General features: G+C 45.0%; 1 non-coding gene across 1 annotated transcript; it reads right to left on the bottom strand.

The window, feature by feature from the left end:
• Positions 1 to 1402: 1402 nt before the first annotated feature.
• Trnas-cga (transfer RNA serine (anticodon CGA)) lies at positions 1403 to 1477 on the bottom strand. The gene has a single exon. It is a non-coding gene; the product is annotated as a tRNA-Ser (tRNA).
• Between the last annotated feature and the right edge of the window lie 9053 nt (positions 1478 to 10530).

Here is a 10530-nt window from a genome sequence, read left to right on the forward strand (position 1 = left end):
AGCTTTTAGCAAATGCAACAAATCGAACGATTGCCCCACACACCCGTTACGTAAAATGAAATTACAAGGTGCAATCTTTGGAAAAAGTGTGGATGTACGCCAACAAACCAATTTAGAATTCTTTTGCCAAAGCCACAACTTCTCTATGAACTTTCTTATTGTTCCATTGTTGTCGACGGAAATTATATTGGGAGTAGACTTTTTGAATGAATACAAAGCAATCTTAAACTTTCACGATGCTGAAATAAGTTTAGAGAAGGAAGTCAATAGCTTTGAAATTTGAAGATTGGCTCTCAAACCATGACGAGGAAATTAATCGGCTTTACCTTCTGTTAGACAACAGTTCGGAATTTTCTACGGAACTAGACACTAACAATCACTCTGCAAGTACTGACAAGGCTGATATCGACGGCATATTTGAAATTAATGAGTTAATTCAGAATAAAATTCAAACAATTGAGAATTGTAATGACACTGATAGGCAGGATCTTTTTGAGATTTTACAAGCACATTCCACAGTTTTTACTCACAAAACAGGAACAATCAAGGGATTTCAATACCAATTTCGTGTTCGTGAGCATACTAAATTTTGTGTTAGACCATACGTAATTCCAGCACATTATAGGGACCCTGTTAGAACAGAAATACAATCTATGCTTGACGAGGGCATTATTGAGCCTGCAGTAAGCTCATACAACAATCCATTACATGTTGTTGAGAAGAAAAATGGATCGATCAGGCTTGTCTTAGATTCGAGACAAATCAATACTGTCATTATTCCTGAAACAGACAGGCCGCAAACGTGGGAAGAACTTCTTCAAAATTTTAATGGTGTAAAAGTGTTGTCTTCCACTGATCTCAGATCCAGCTTTTATCAGATCGAACTTCATCCAGAATGTAGAAAATACACAGCTTTCCTTTGTTTCGGCGTTTGTTATCAGTTTCGGAAACTTTCTTTTGGTTTGAACATTTCTTCAGCTGCATTCATTCGCGGGCTAAATTCCATATTACCTGAGTTCTTAAAACGTCACATCACCTTATATGTGGACGATATTCTAATAGCAGAAGCTTCATGGGAACAGCATAATCGCATCCTCAACAGTTTGTTACGTATTTTTGCAGGATCTGGAATTACAGTTAACTTGGAAAAGTCTGAATTCGGTAGGACAAAGGTGAAGTTTTTCGGACATATTATTTCTTCTGAAGGCATTCAGCCGGATCCTGAAAAGTTAGGAGCAATCAGAGCTATTCCAGTTCCATCCACAAAAAAACAAGTCCGCAGTTTTCTAGGTCTCGTAAATTTTTACTGTCGTTTTCTGAATATGCAAATTCTTCAGAATGAGATTTTCACTCTGCAGCGGAGTGTGCGCTGATATGAAACTTCCTGGCAGATTAAAACTGTGTGCCCGACCGAGACTCGAACTCGGGACCTTTGCCTTTCGCGGGCAAGTGCTCTACCAACTGAGCTATCGAAGCACGACTCACGCCCGGTACTCACAGCTTTACTTCTGCCAGTACCTCGTCTCCTACCTTCCAAACTTTACAGAAGCTCTCCTGCGAACCTTGCAGAACTAGCACTCCTGAAAGAAAGGATATTGCGGAGACATGGCTTAGCCACAGCCTGGGGGATGTTTCCAGAATGAGATTTTCACTCTGCAGCGGAGTGTGCGCTGATATGAAACTTCCTGGCAGATTAAAACTGTGTGCCCGACCGAGACTCGAACTCGGGACCTTTGCCTTTCGCGGGCAAGTGCTCTACCAACTGAGCTACCGAAGCACGACTCACGCCCGGTACTCACAGCTTTACTTCTGCCAGTACCTCGTCTCCTACCTTCCAAACTTTACAGAAGCTCTCCTGCGAACCTTGCAGAACTAGCACTCCTGAAAGAAAGGATATTGCGGAGACATGGCTTAGCCACAGCCTGGAGGATGTTTCCAGAATGAGATTTTCACTCTGCAGCGGAGTGTGTGCTGATATGAAACTTCCTGGCAGATTAAAACTGTGTGCCCGACCGAGACTCGAACTCGGGACCTTTGCCTTTCGCGGGCAAGTGCTCTACCAACTGAGCTACCGAAGCACGACTCACGCCCGGTACTCACAGCTTTACTTCTGCCAGTACCTCGTCTCCTACCTTCCAAACTTTACAGAAGCTCTCCTGCGAACCTTGCAGAACTAGCACTCCTGAAAGAAAGGATATTGCGGAGACATGGCTTAGCCACAGCCTGGGGGATGTTTCCAGAATGAGATTTTCACTCTGCAGCGGAGTGTGCGCTGATATGAAACTTCCTGGCAGATTAAAACTTTGTGCCCGACCGAGACTCGAACTCGGGACCTTTGCCTTTCGCGGGCAAGTGCTCTACCAACTGAGCTACCGAAGCACGACTCACGCCTGGTACTCACAGCTTTACTTCTGCCAGTACCTCGTCTCCTACCTTCCAAACTTTACAGAAGCTCTCCTGCGAACCTTGCAGAACTAGCACTCCTGAAAGAAAGGATATTGCGGAGACATGGCTTAGCCACAGCCTGGGGGATGTTTCCAGAATGAGATTTTCACTCTGCAGCGGAGTGTGCGCTGATATGAAACTTCCTGGCAGATTAAAACTGTGTGCCCGACCGAGACTCGAACTCGGGACCTTTGCCTTTCGCGGGCAAGTGCTCTACCAACTGAGCTACCGAAGCACGACTCACGCCCGGTACTCACAGCTTTACTTCTGCCAGTACCTCGTCTCCTACCTTCCAAACTTTACAGAAGCTCTCCTGCGAACCTTGCAGAACTAGCACTCCTGAAAGAAAGGATATTGCGGAGACATGGCTTAGCCACAGCCTGGGGGATGTTTCCAGAATTAGATTTTCACTCTGCAGCGGAGTGTGCGCTGATATGAAACTTCCTGGCAGATTAAAACTGTGTGCCCGACCGAGACCTGGAACATTGCTAAGTAAAAGGTAATTGACATGACTTTTGAGCCGATTCTAATAGTAAGCTTTGTGACAGTCATGTGGAACTGGAGCCATCCTTATTTGACCCCATGTATATGAGATTTGAGATTGAAATAAGTGTTTCACAGAACAAGGCACACAGGAAGCAAAGGAAAACAGATTGAGGCAAGTATAGGGAAGACCTAAATTCACATTTATTATGTCAGAACTTCAATACGAATCCAGTAGATTTCCAGGAAATGTCATATGCAGTGACGTCTACCATTGTGACCTCGTACCTACAGAACTGCTAGATCACCAGGAAGAGCACAAAGCGGAATATACCTTTGTGGAACAATATCCTGGAACTGTGAAGAATGCAGATAAGAGCGCTGTTCAACTTTGGAATGTGATCTGCGAGCAAGTGGAAGATCAAGCTACTGGCGCCAGATTGCATAAAATCCTCACCAAAATACCAATCAATCCAGGGGGTACTCTAAGGAAAGAGAATGCTGAGTATACTGGTACAGCAAATGAAACGCTGGATGTGCTCCTCAGGTCCCATTTCTCTCAGTGCAGTGGCAGAAAACACAGACCAAAAGTCAATATTTGAGAGACATTGATTGGCGAAAAACCTCCCAGAGAATATTGTGATTTCAAAAAAGTACACGCGTGGGGGGAGTCTTTAAAGTTCAGGTCACGAGGTCCGAATGGAACTTCCTATTTACACTTCAGCAAGCGAGAGAGAGATTACTTAGACTCCTACGTAGACTGTTTAGGGCTAGCCTAGCACCAGGAAATACTCCTGATTCTTAGAGAACAATGAAGCTCGTTTCATTCCGAAGCCTACGCTGACGATTTGAGACCAGTCGGTCTTTCACCTCCCTCCCCTTTAATAACATTAGATAAAATGGCTCTGAGCACTATGGGACTTAGCAACTGTGGTCATCAGCCCCTAGAACTTAGAACTACTTAAACCTAACTAACCTAAGGACATCACACACATCCATGCCCGAGGCAGGATTCGAACCTGCGACCGTAGCAGTGGCGCGGTTCCGGACTGAGCGCCTAGAACCGCTAGACCACCGCGGCCGGCGACATTAGATAAACTGGTTAATGTGCACGTTATCGAAAGGAGGCTAACTGAGGATCCTCTATATGGAAACTAACTCGCATGTCGAACAGGTAAATCATCTGAAACAGTACTTCACCAACTTGTTAAGAAGATGGAATAAGCACTTCATTTTCAGGTAACTGCTCTTAGCATCCTTCTGGGTAACTAGGAAGCTTGTAGTAAGACAATCTTCGTATCCATGGTTAGAGCTGTAAAAGATCATGGCACTGAGACCACCATATGTACACTACTGGCCATTAAACTTTCTACACCACGAAGATGACGTGCAACAGACGCGAAATTTAACCGACAGGAATAAGATGCTGTGATATGCAAATGATTAGCTTTTCACAACATTCACACAAGGTTGGCGCCGGTGGCGACACCTGCAACGTGCTGACATGAGGAAAGTTTCCAACCGATTTCTCATACACAAACAGCAGTTGACCGGCGTTGCCTGGTGGAACGTTGTTGTGATGTCTCGTGTAAGGAGGAGAAATGCGTACCATCACGTTTCCTACTTTGATAAGGGTCGGATTGTAGGCTATCGCGATTGCGGTTAATCGTATCGCGACATTGCTGGTCGCGTTGGTCGAGATCCAATGACTGTTAGCAGTGCGTTCAGGAGGGTAATACGGAACGCCGTGCTGGATCCCAACGGCCTCGTATCACTAGCAGTCGAGATGACAGGCATCTTATCCGCATGGCTGTAACGGATCGTGCAGCCACGTCTCGATCCCTGAGTCAACAGATGGTGACGTATCCAAGAAAACAACCATCTGCACGAATAGTTCGACGACGTATGTAGCAGCATGGACTACCATGGCTGCGTTTACCCTTGACGCTGCATCACAGACAGGAGCGCCTGCGATGGCGTACTCAACGACGAACCTGGGTGCACGAGTGGCAAAACGTCATTTTTTCGGAGGAATCCACGTTCTGCTTGCAGCATCATGATGGTCGCATCCATGTTGGGCAACATCGCGGTGAACGCACATTGGAACCGTGTATTCGTCATCGTCATACTGGCGTATCACCCGTTGTGGTGGTATGCGGTGCCACTGGTTACACGTCTCGGTCACCTCATGTTCGCATTGACGGCACTTTGAACAGTGGGCGTTACATTTCAGATGTGTTACGACCCGTGGCTCTATCCTTCATTCGATCCCAGCGAAACCCTACATTTCAGCAGGATAATGCACGACCGCATGTTGCAAGTCTTGTAATGTCCTTTCTGGATACAGAAATTGTTCGACTGCTGCCCTGGCCAGCAGATTCTCCAGATCTCTGACCAACTGAAAACGTCTGGTCAATGGTGGTCGAGCAACTTGATTGTCACAATACGCTAGTCACTACTCTTGATGAACTGCGGTATCGTGTTGAAGCTGCATGGGCAGCTGTAACTGTACACGCCATCCGAGATCTGTTTGACTCAATGCCCAGACGTATTAAGGCTGTTATTACGACCAGAGGTGGTTGTTCTGGGTACTGATTTCTCAGGATCTATGCACCCAAATTGCGTGAAAGTGTAATCACATGTCAGTTCTAGTATACTATATCTGTCCAATCTGTCCAATGAATACCCGTTTATCATCTGCATTTCTTCTTGGTGGAGCAATTTTAATGGCCAGTAGCGTAGGTGGATTTATACCATGCTGAGTGGAAGAAAGGTAGAAGCCACAAGGAATGCAAGAGTGGTGATTAACACTACTATAGGGTGTCGGCAATGGGAGGTTCTGATCCCACCAACGTGGAACCTTGCAATAAATGCACTCACTGAAGAGCTAAATTCAGGAACACGGACGATTTAGTCACAGTAACACAGCGAAACTTCTTGAGAAGACCACCCCTCTATCACGACTTCCTCCCTAAACAACTATATTTTTAAGGTACGGAAATAAATTTCCAAAGGACTGATCAACTTTATCCACTTTCAGATTGTGGTGTCACTGCCAGACACCACACTTGCTGGGTGGTAGCTTAAATCGGCCGCGGTCCATTAGTACATGTCGGACCCGCGTGTCGCCACTGTGTGATCGCAGACCGAGCGCCACCACACGGCAGGTCTCGAGAGACGTACGAGAACTCACCCCAGTTGTACGACGACGTTGCTAGCGACTATACGGACGAAGCCTTTGCTCTCATTTGCCGAGAGACAGAATAGCCTTCAGCTAAGTTCATGTCTACGACCTAGCAAGGCGCCATTAGCCTTAGATAGCTTGTATCTAAAGAGTCGCACTTGTATCGCCACAATCTCCAGATGTCTCATCAAGAACGATGTATACAAAGGATGGATTAAAAGATAAGTACCAAAGAAGCTACGTACTTTTCTTTATAGCATTCATTAAGTCTCCTGTTTCAGACCTCACTCCATCCTTCGTGAGTTAGCGCGTGCATCTTGGCCGCCTCTTTCAATTAGTGTGCGTAGTGTTGGCAAGTCTGCCGACACAACACAGATGAACGCCCCTTTTCCCGGCCAGTGACCACTCTCTAACTAACAATACCGTCCTTTTAAGACGACCGCAAACAATCATAAAACAGAGAATTACAATATTGTATTACTGTAAGGTTTCTCGTCGGCAATGTGAGTCAACGATCTCTAAAACTTTGTAGCCAATTGCACTTATCATAGCAAAGAGTTTTAATTTTTCCTTTGTAGTGAATGGTCAAGATTACCTCTAATAAAAGAAAATTTATTGTTCTTCCACTAGAACTGAGAATTTTTGTTATTAGAGAGAGTTAAAAAGCAAAGTCTCAGCGTCAGTTTGCGAGGTGCCGAGACTGGCAGTGTATTTAACACTTAATTCTTCTAGAATCTTCATATGGAAATGATGATCTAAGCCCCCCTTTTTGTAACTCCGACTTTTGCTGGTGCATTAAGAAGAAACGCGAACGGACTGTAATCGATCCTGCAAGTGGAGTAGAAAAGAACTTGAAACCAGCAATAACTTAATTTGATAGAAATTAATTTGATAAAGGAAAGTTTCATTAACTTAGTGAGGAATGAAAGGGTTGCTCTATCGATCTACACAATGAAAGTTCTGTCCAAAATAATAATTTGATTTACTATGACTAAATTCAAAATAATAAACAAACACATGAAACATTTACAATACGTCCAATTGGATACTCAAATAAATGCTGTGAAGGTGAAGTTGTCCATAAACTACCTGATGACATTTATGACCAAGTGTTATGTGGAGCCAATTCCTTGCAACTCAGATCTTAAGACAAACACCCAGCCAACCTAACGTTAACTGCTGTTACAGTAGTGAGAACTCAGGCAATGAACACGCAAGACGGAACTACGTTAGAAAAGAACGGTAACAGGTGCGCTCTGCTGAGCTCTGATTATCACATAGCAAAATTCCCTAATCTGTCGGTTCTGCGGACATACATTACCAAGCTGTCTTCTTAACTGCAAGGACACGATCTGGCGTACCAAAGGCGATGGTTGGTTGCATCGATTTCCCGTCGTGGTGATGATAATGTCGCGAGTATAGCCCGAAACAAATTACAATGGTCTGGTTGTTCCAGACTAAAGACTTCCTAGTAAGACAAATGCGCCTCTGAGGAAGACGAAGAAGGCCTGCCACATAATCACTGACAGTACAGTGATTGATTTTAACAAGCGAAGTCACACAGTAACTCCGATACAGTCAACTTTAGCCAAAACTGCTCAAGACGGACAACATAGGCCACTTGTATGCCGAACGCTCCATTGCCAACTGTACTAAGAAGGTTACGTTGAAGTCGAAACTTCAGCAACTTCGTCAAACAGTTACAATTAAATGAAAGTATATTAGACAGCCAACGGAAGGCAGGCTGTCCAGAGCAGCGAGAGCTCAGTCTTGTAACCTACTCTGACCGGAAGGCGAGAGCCGACCTACCAAGAGCACCCATACAAGCCGAACACAGAACATTACCGCCCCCAAGTCAGTGGCCGTGGTTAAACGTGCCAATCAGCAACTCGAAAACCGGTGGACAATTCCACTCTATGGCCGGAGAACTACTATTCCACCAATGGAGACACTTGGCGCCAATTTCTTCGCCGATTTTGCTACGTCACGGAACTATCCTCTGGGCAAGCTAATCACAGTTATGATTTTGCAGAAAACGCGGGAAATGACCCACCAAGACTGCCTGGGAACACAAGTCATTCTCACACTTCGCTGGTAGCCCGTCAGGAAGTGTTTTCACTAAGTTTCTGCGAAGAAACGGAATCTCTAACCCCAGCCGCTCCTTCAGGCCCCCGTGGGCGTGTCGCCCCCGCTCTTATGACAATGTCGGCGTCTGGACAGCATCCACTCGACTCCCTCACACCCGTCGGCACAACCTTTTCAAGATCAAAGATCAGCAGAACCGGCCTGTCACCGGACCACCCGGGTGACGAGAGACGCTGCGTGGGAAGTCCGCGTATGAAGCAATAGCAAATTTTCACCACATGCAATTAGAGAGGAAAATATTCATATCTTCTGAGGTCTCAATGCTAGCCTTGTAATGACCATACTCTGCTATACTTTCCCAAATCGAATTACTCAGAGTAAGATATAAATATGAGTGGGGGCAAGTCACTGTGTACATCGTGAAGGCATGCAACCTCTCAAGTTAGCGAATGAGTTTAACTATGGGAAGCGTCAAATACAGGTGTGTTATTGAACACTTTTCAGTTTTTTTGATTTGGAGTGGGATTTCATGAGCGAGCACTTACAACGTGGACAGAGGTCTCAGAGGTAAAGCACTGTGTTCTTGGTGAGGTCGTGTGGAAGACAATAACATCCACTTGTCCAGTCTTTTGTGTGCATATCCTTCATCTTTTTAACTTCTGATTATTACCCTCTTTTATTTTTAGAGGATACGCTAGAAACTGGATGGAGATGGTGTGTATCAACTGTCTGAGGTGCTCGTTTTCCAACCCAGTGTTCCGATCTAAAAGTCGTTTGAAAGTAATTTGCAAAGGAGTAGCGGCAATTGTAACCATTTCTCGAGGGTCCAACGGTGGCTTGTAATCCTTCTTGGCACTATTACCGTACAGGGTGTTAGTGGTATAGGTACAATGCTGTGAGTTTTGGTACCTCAGTACTGTATGACTAGAGTTGGGGTCGTGCAGTTTTCAGGCAGTTGAGCGAATAATGGAGGTGAGTGATCTTGTGGGCGTCTGCGCGCTAGTAACACAACATTCAGTTAACAATCATTTATAGGCGAGAGTCTTCCTCCCGGCGCTGGCCAGCAGTAACGATTCTGTCCTCACTCTTTGAAAGCGCGATGTGGCATGTCAGGGCCCTGACGTTGCCTGTGGTCAGGACCGCGACCCGTAGGAGGGTGCGGCAGGCCATGCACCTCCGCCTGGTTGTGTACGTATGTCTGGGCCTCAGTGCTCTCGATGAGTGAAGATCTGCTTAAGCTCATTCCCAGAACATTGCATGCCGCAGCAGTCGGTTATCAAAATGGCGTGAAGGCGGAAGACTCAACAGCAACAAGGAGAGCCCAGGTGCGGGTTGGCACATTTAACCTAGTTTCAGTAGAGGTTTCTGTCTGCTCCGCACTTTTGTCATTGTGTTGAATCAATTGCTCTTGGGTTCTCTCTAGCACAGTCTGATGAAACGAACTCTCATCTTGTTTGTACTATGGGTTCCTCATGTTGACGTTCGGTTACGACACCGCTGTGTAGCTGGCAGACGCACGCTACTTAACTAAGTGTTTGCCGGTCTCCAACAAAATTTTTTTCCCGTAATTACTTACTGTTCTACTCAGCAACTATATGTACCCACTTCCGAGTTTTAGTTGTTTTTTCTCAGTGTCTAACAGCCTTCCCGCAAAGACATCACACAATTTACCACCTGACGTTTTCTGCACGATCGTAACTGTGACGCAACATGTGTCAGTACAGCCAACTCGCATTGATACCACGGGTACCGACTTCAATATCTTATCTGCCGCCCAGAGAAGCTACTAGTAATACCTAAAATTATTAGCTGAAAAAGATAGTCTTATTGTAATGTTGTGCAATGAACTGTTTTTATTAGTCTCCAAATGAAGTAAACACTGCTGCAATGTGATTCAGTACACCGTCCTCAGCCATCAATAGTAATCTTTGCAATTATACCCCGTATTTGCAACAGTGTGCATAATTAATTAGGATCCAGTGAATGTAAAACCTGTTAACTAAGTAAACTAATCATGTACTAGACACACAACATCGTGCTTTACATTTATCATTACCTTGGTATACCAAGAATCAACGGAAGTATCAGGAACAAAACTTCAAAGATCATTTAATCATTCGCGTCAAAGTCTTGTACAGTATTTTAAAAATTGTGGAAGATTTGGACAGGTGCTAGTGATTATCAATCAGCGATAAGAAACCGTAACAACTAAAAGTTCGTAGAAAGAGCCTTAAAGTGACATCCACTTCTGACACTTGTTCAGAAGTCCATCAATACAAATGAATCTCTCTGTTCCTCAACGTAAGGAATCTCACTCCCTTTGAAATGCACCC

The sequence above is a fragment of the Schistocerca nitens genome, chromosome 2 (assembly GCF_023898315.1).
Source record: "Schistocerca nitens isolate TAMUIC-IGC-003100 chromosome 2, iqSchNite1.1, whole genome shotgun sequence".
Lineage (NCBI taxonomy): Eukaryota > Metazoa > Arthropoda > Insecta > Orthoptera > Acrididae > Schistocerca > Schistocerca nitens.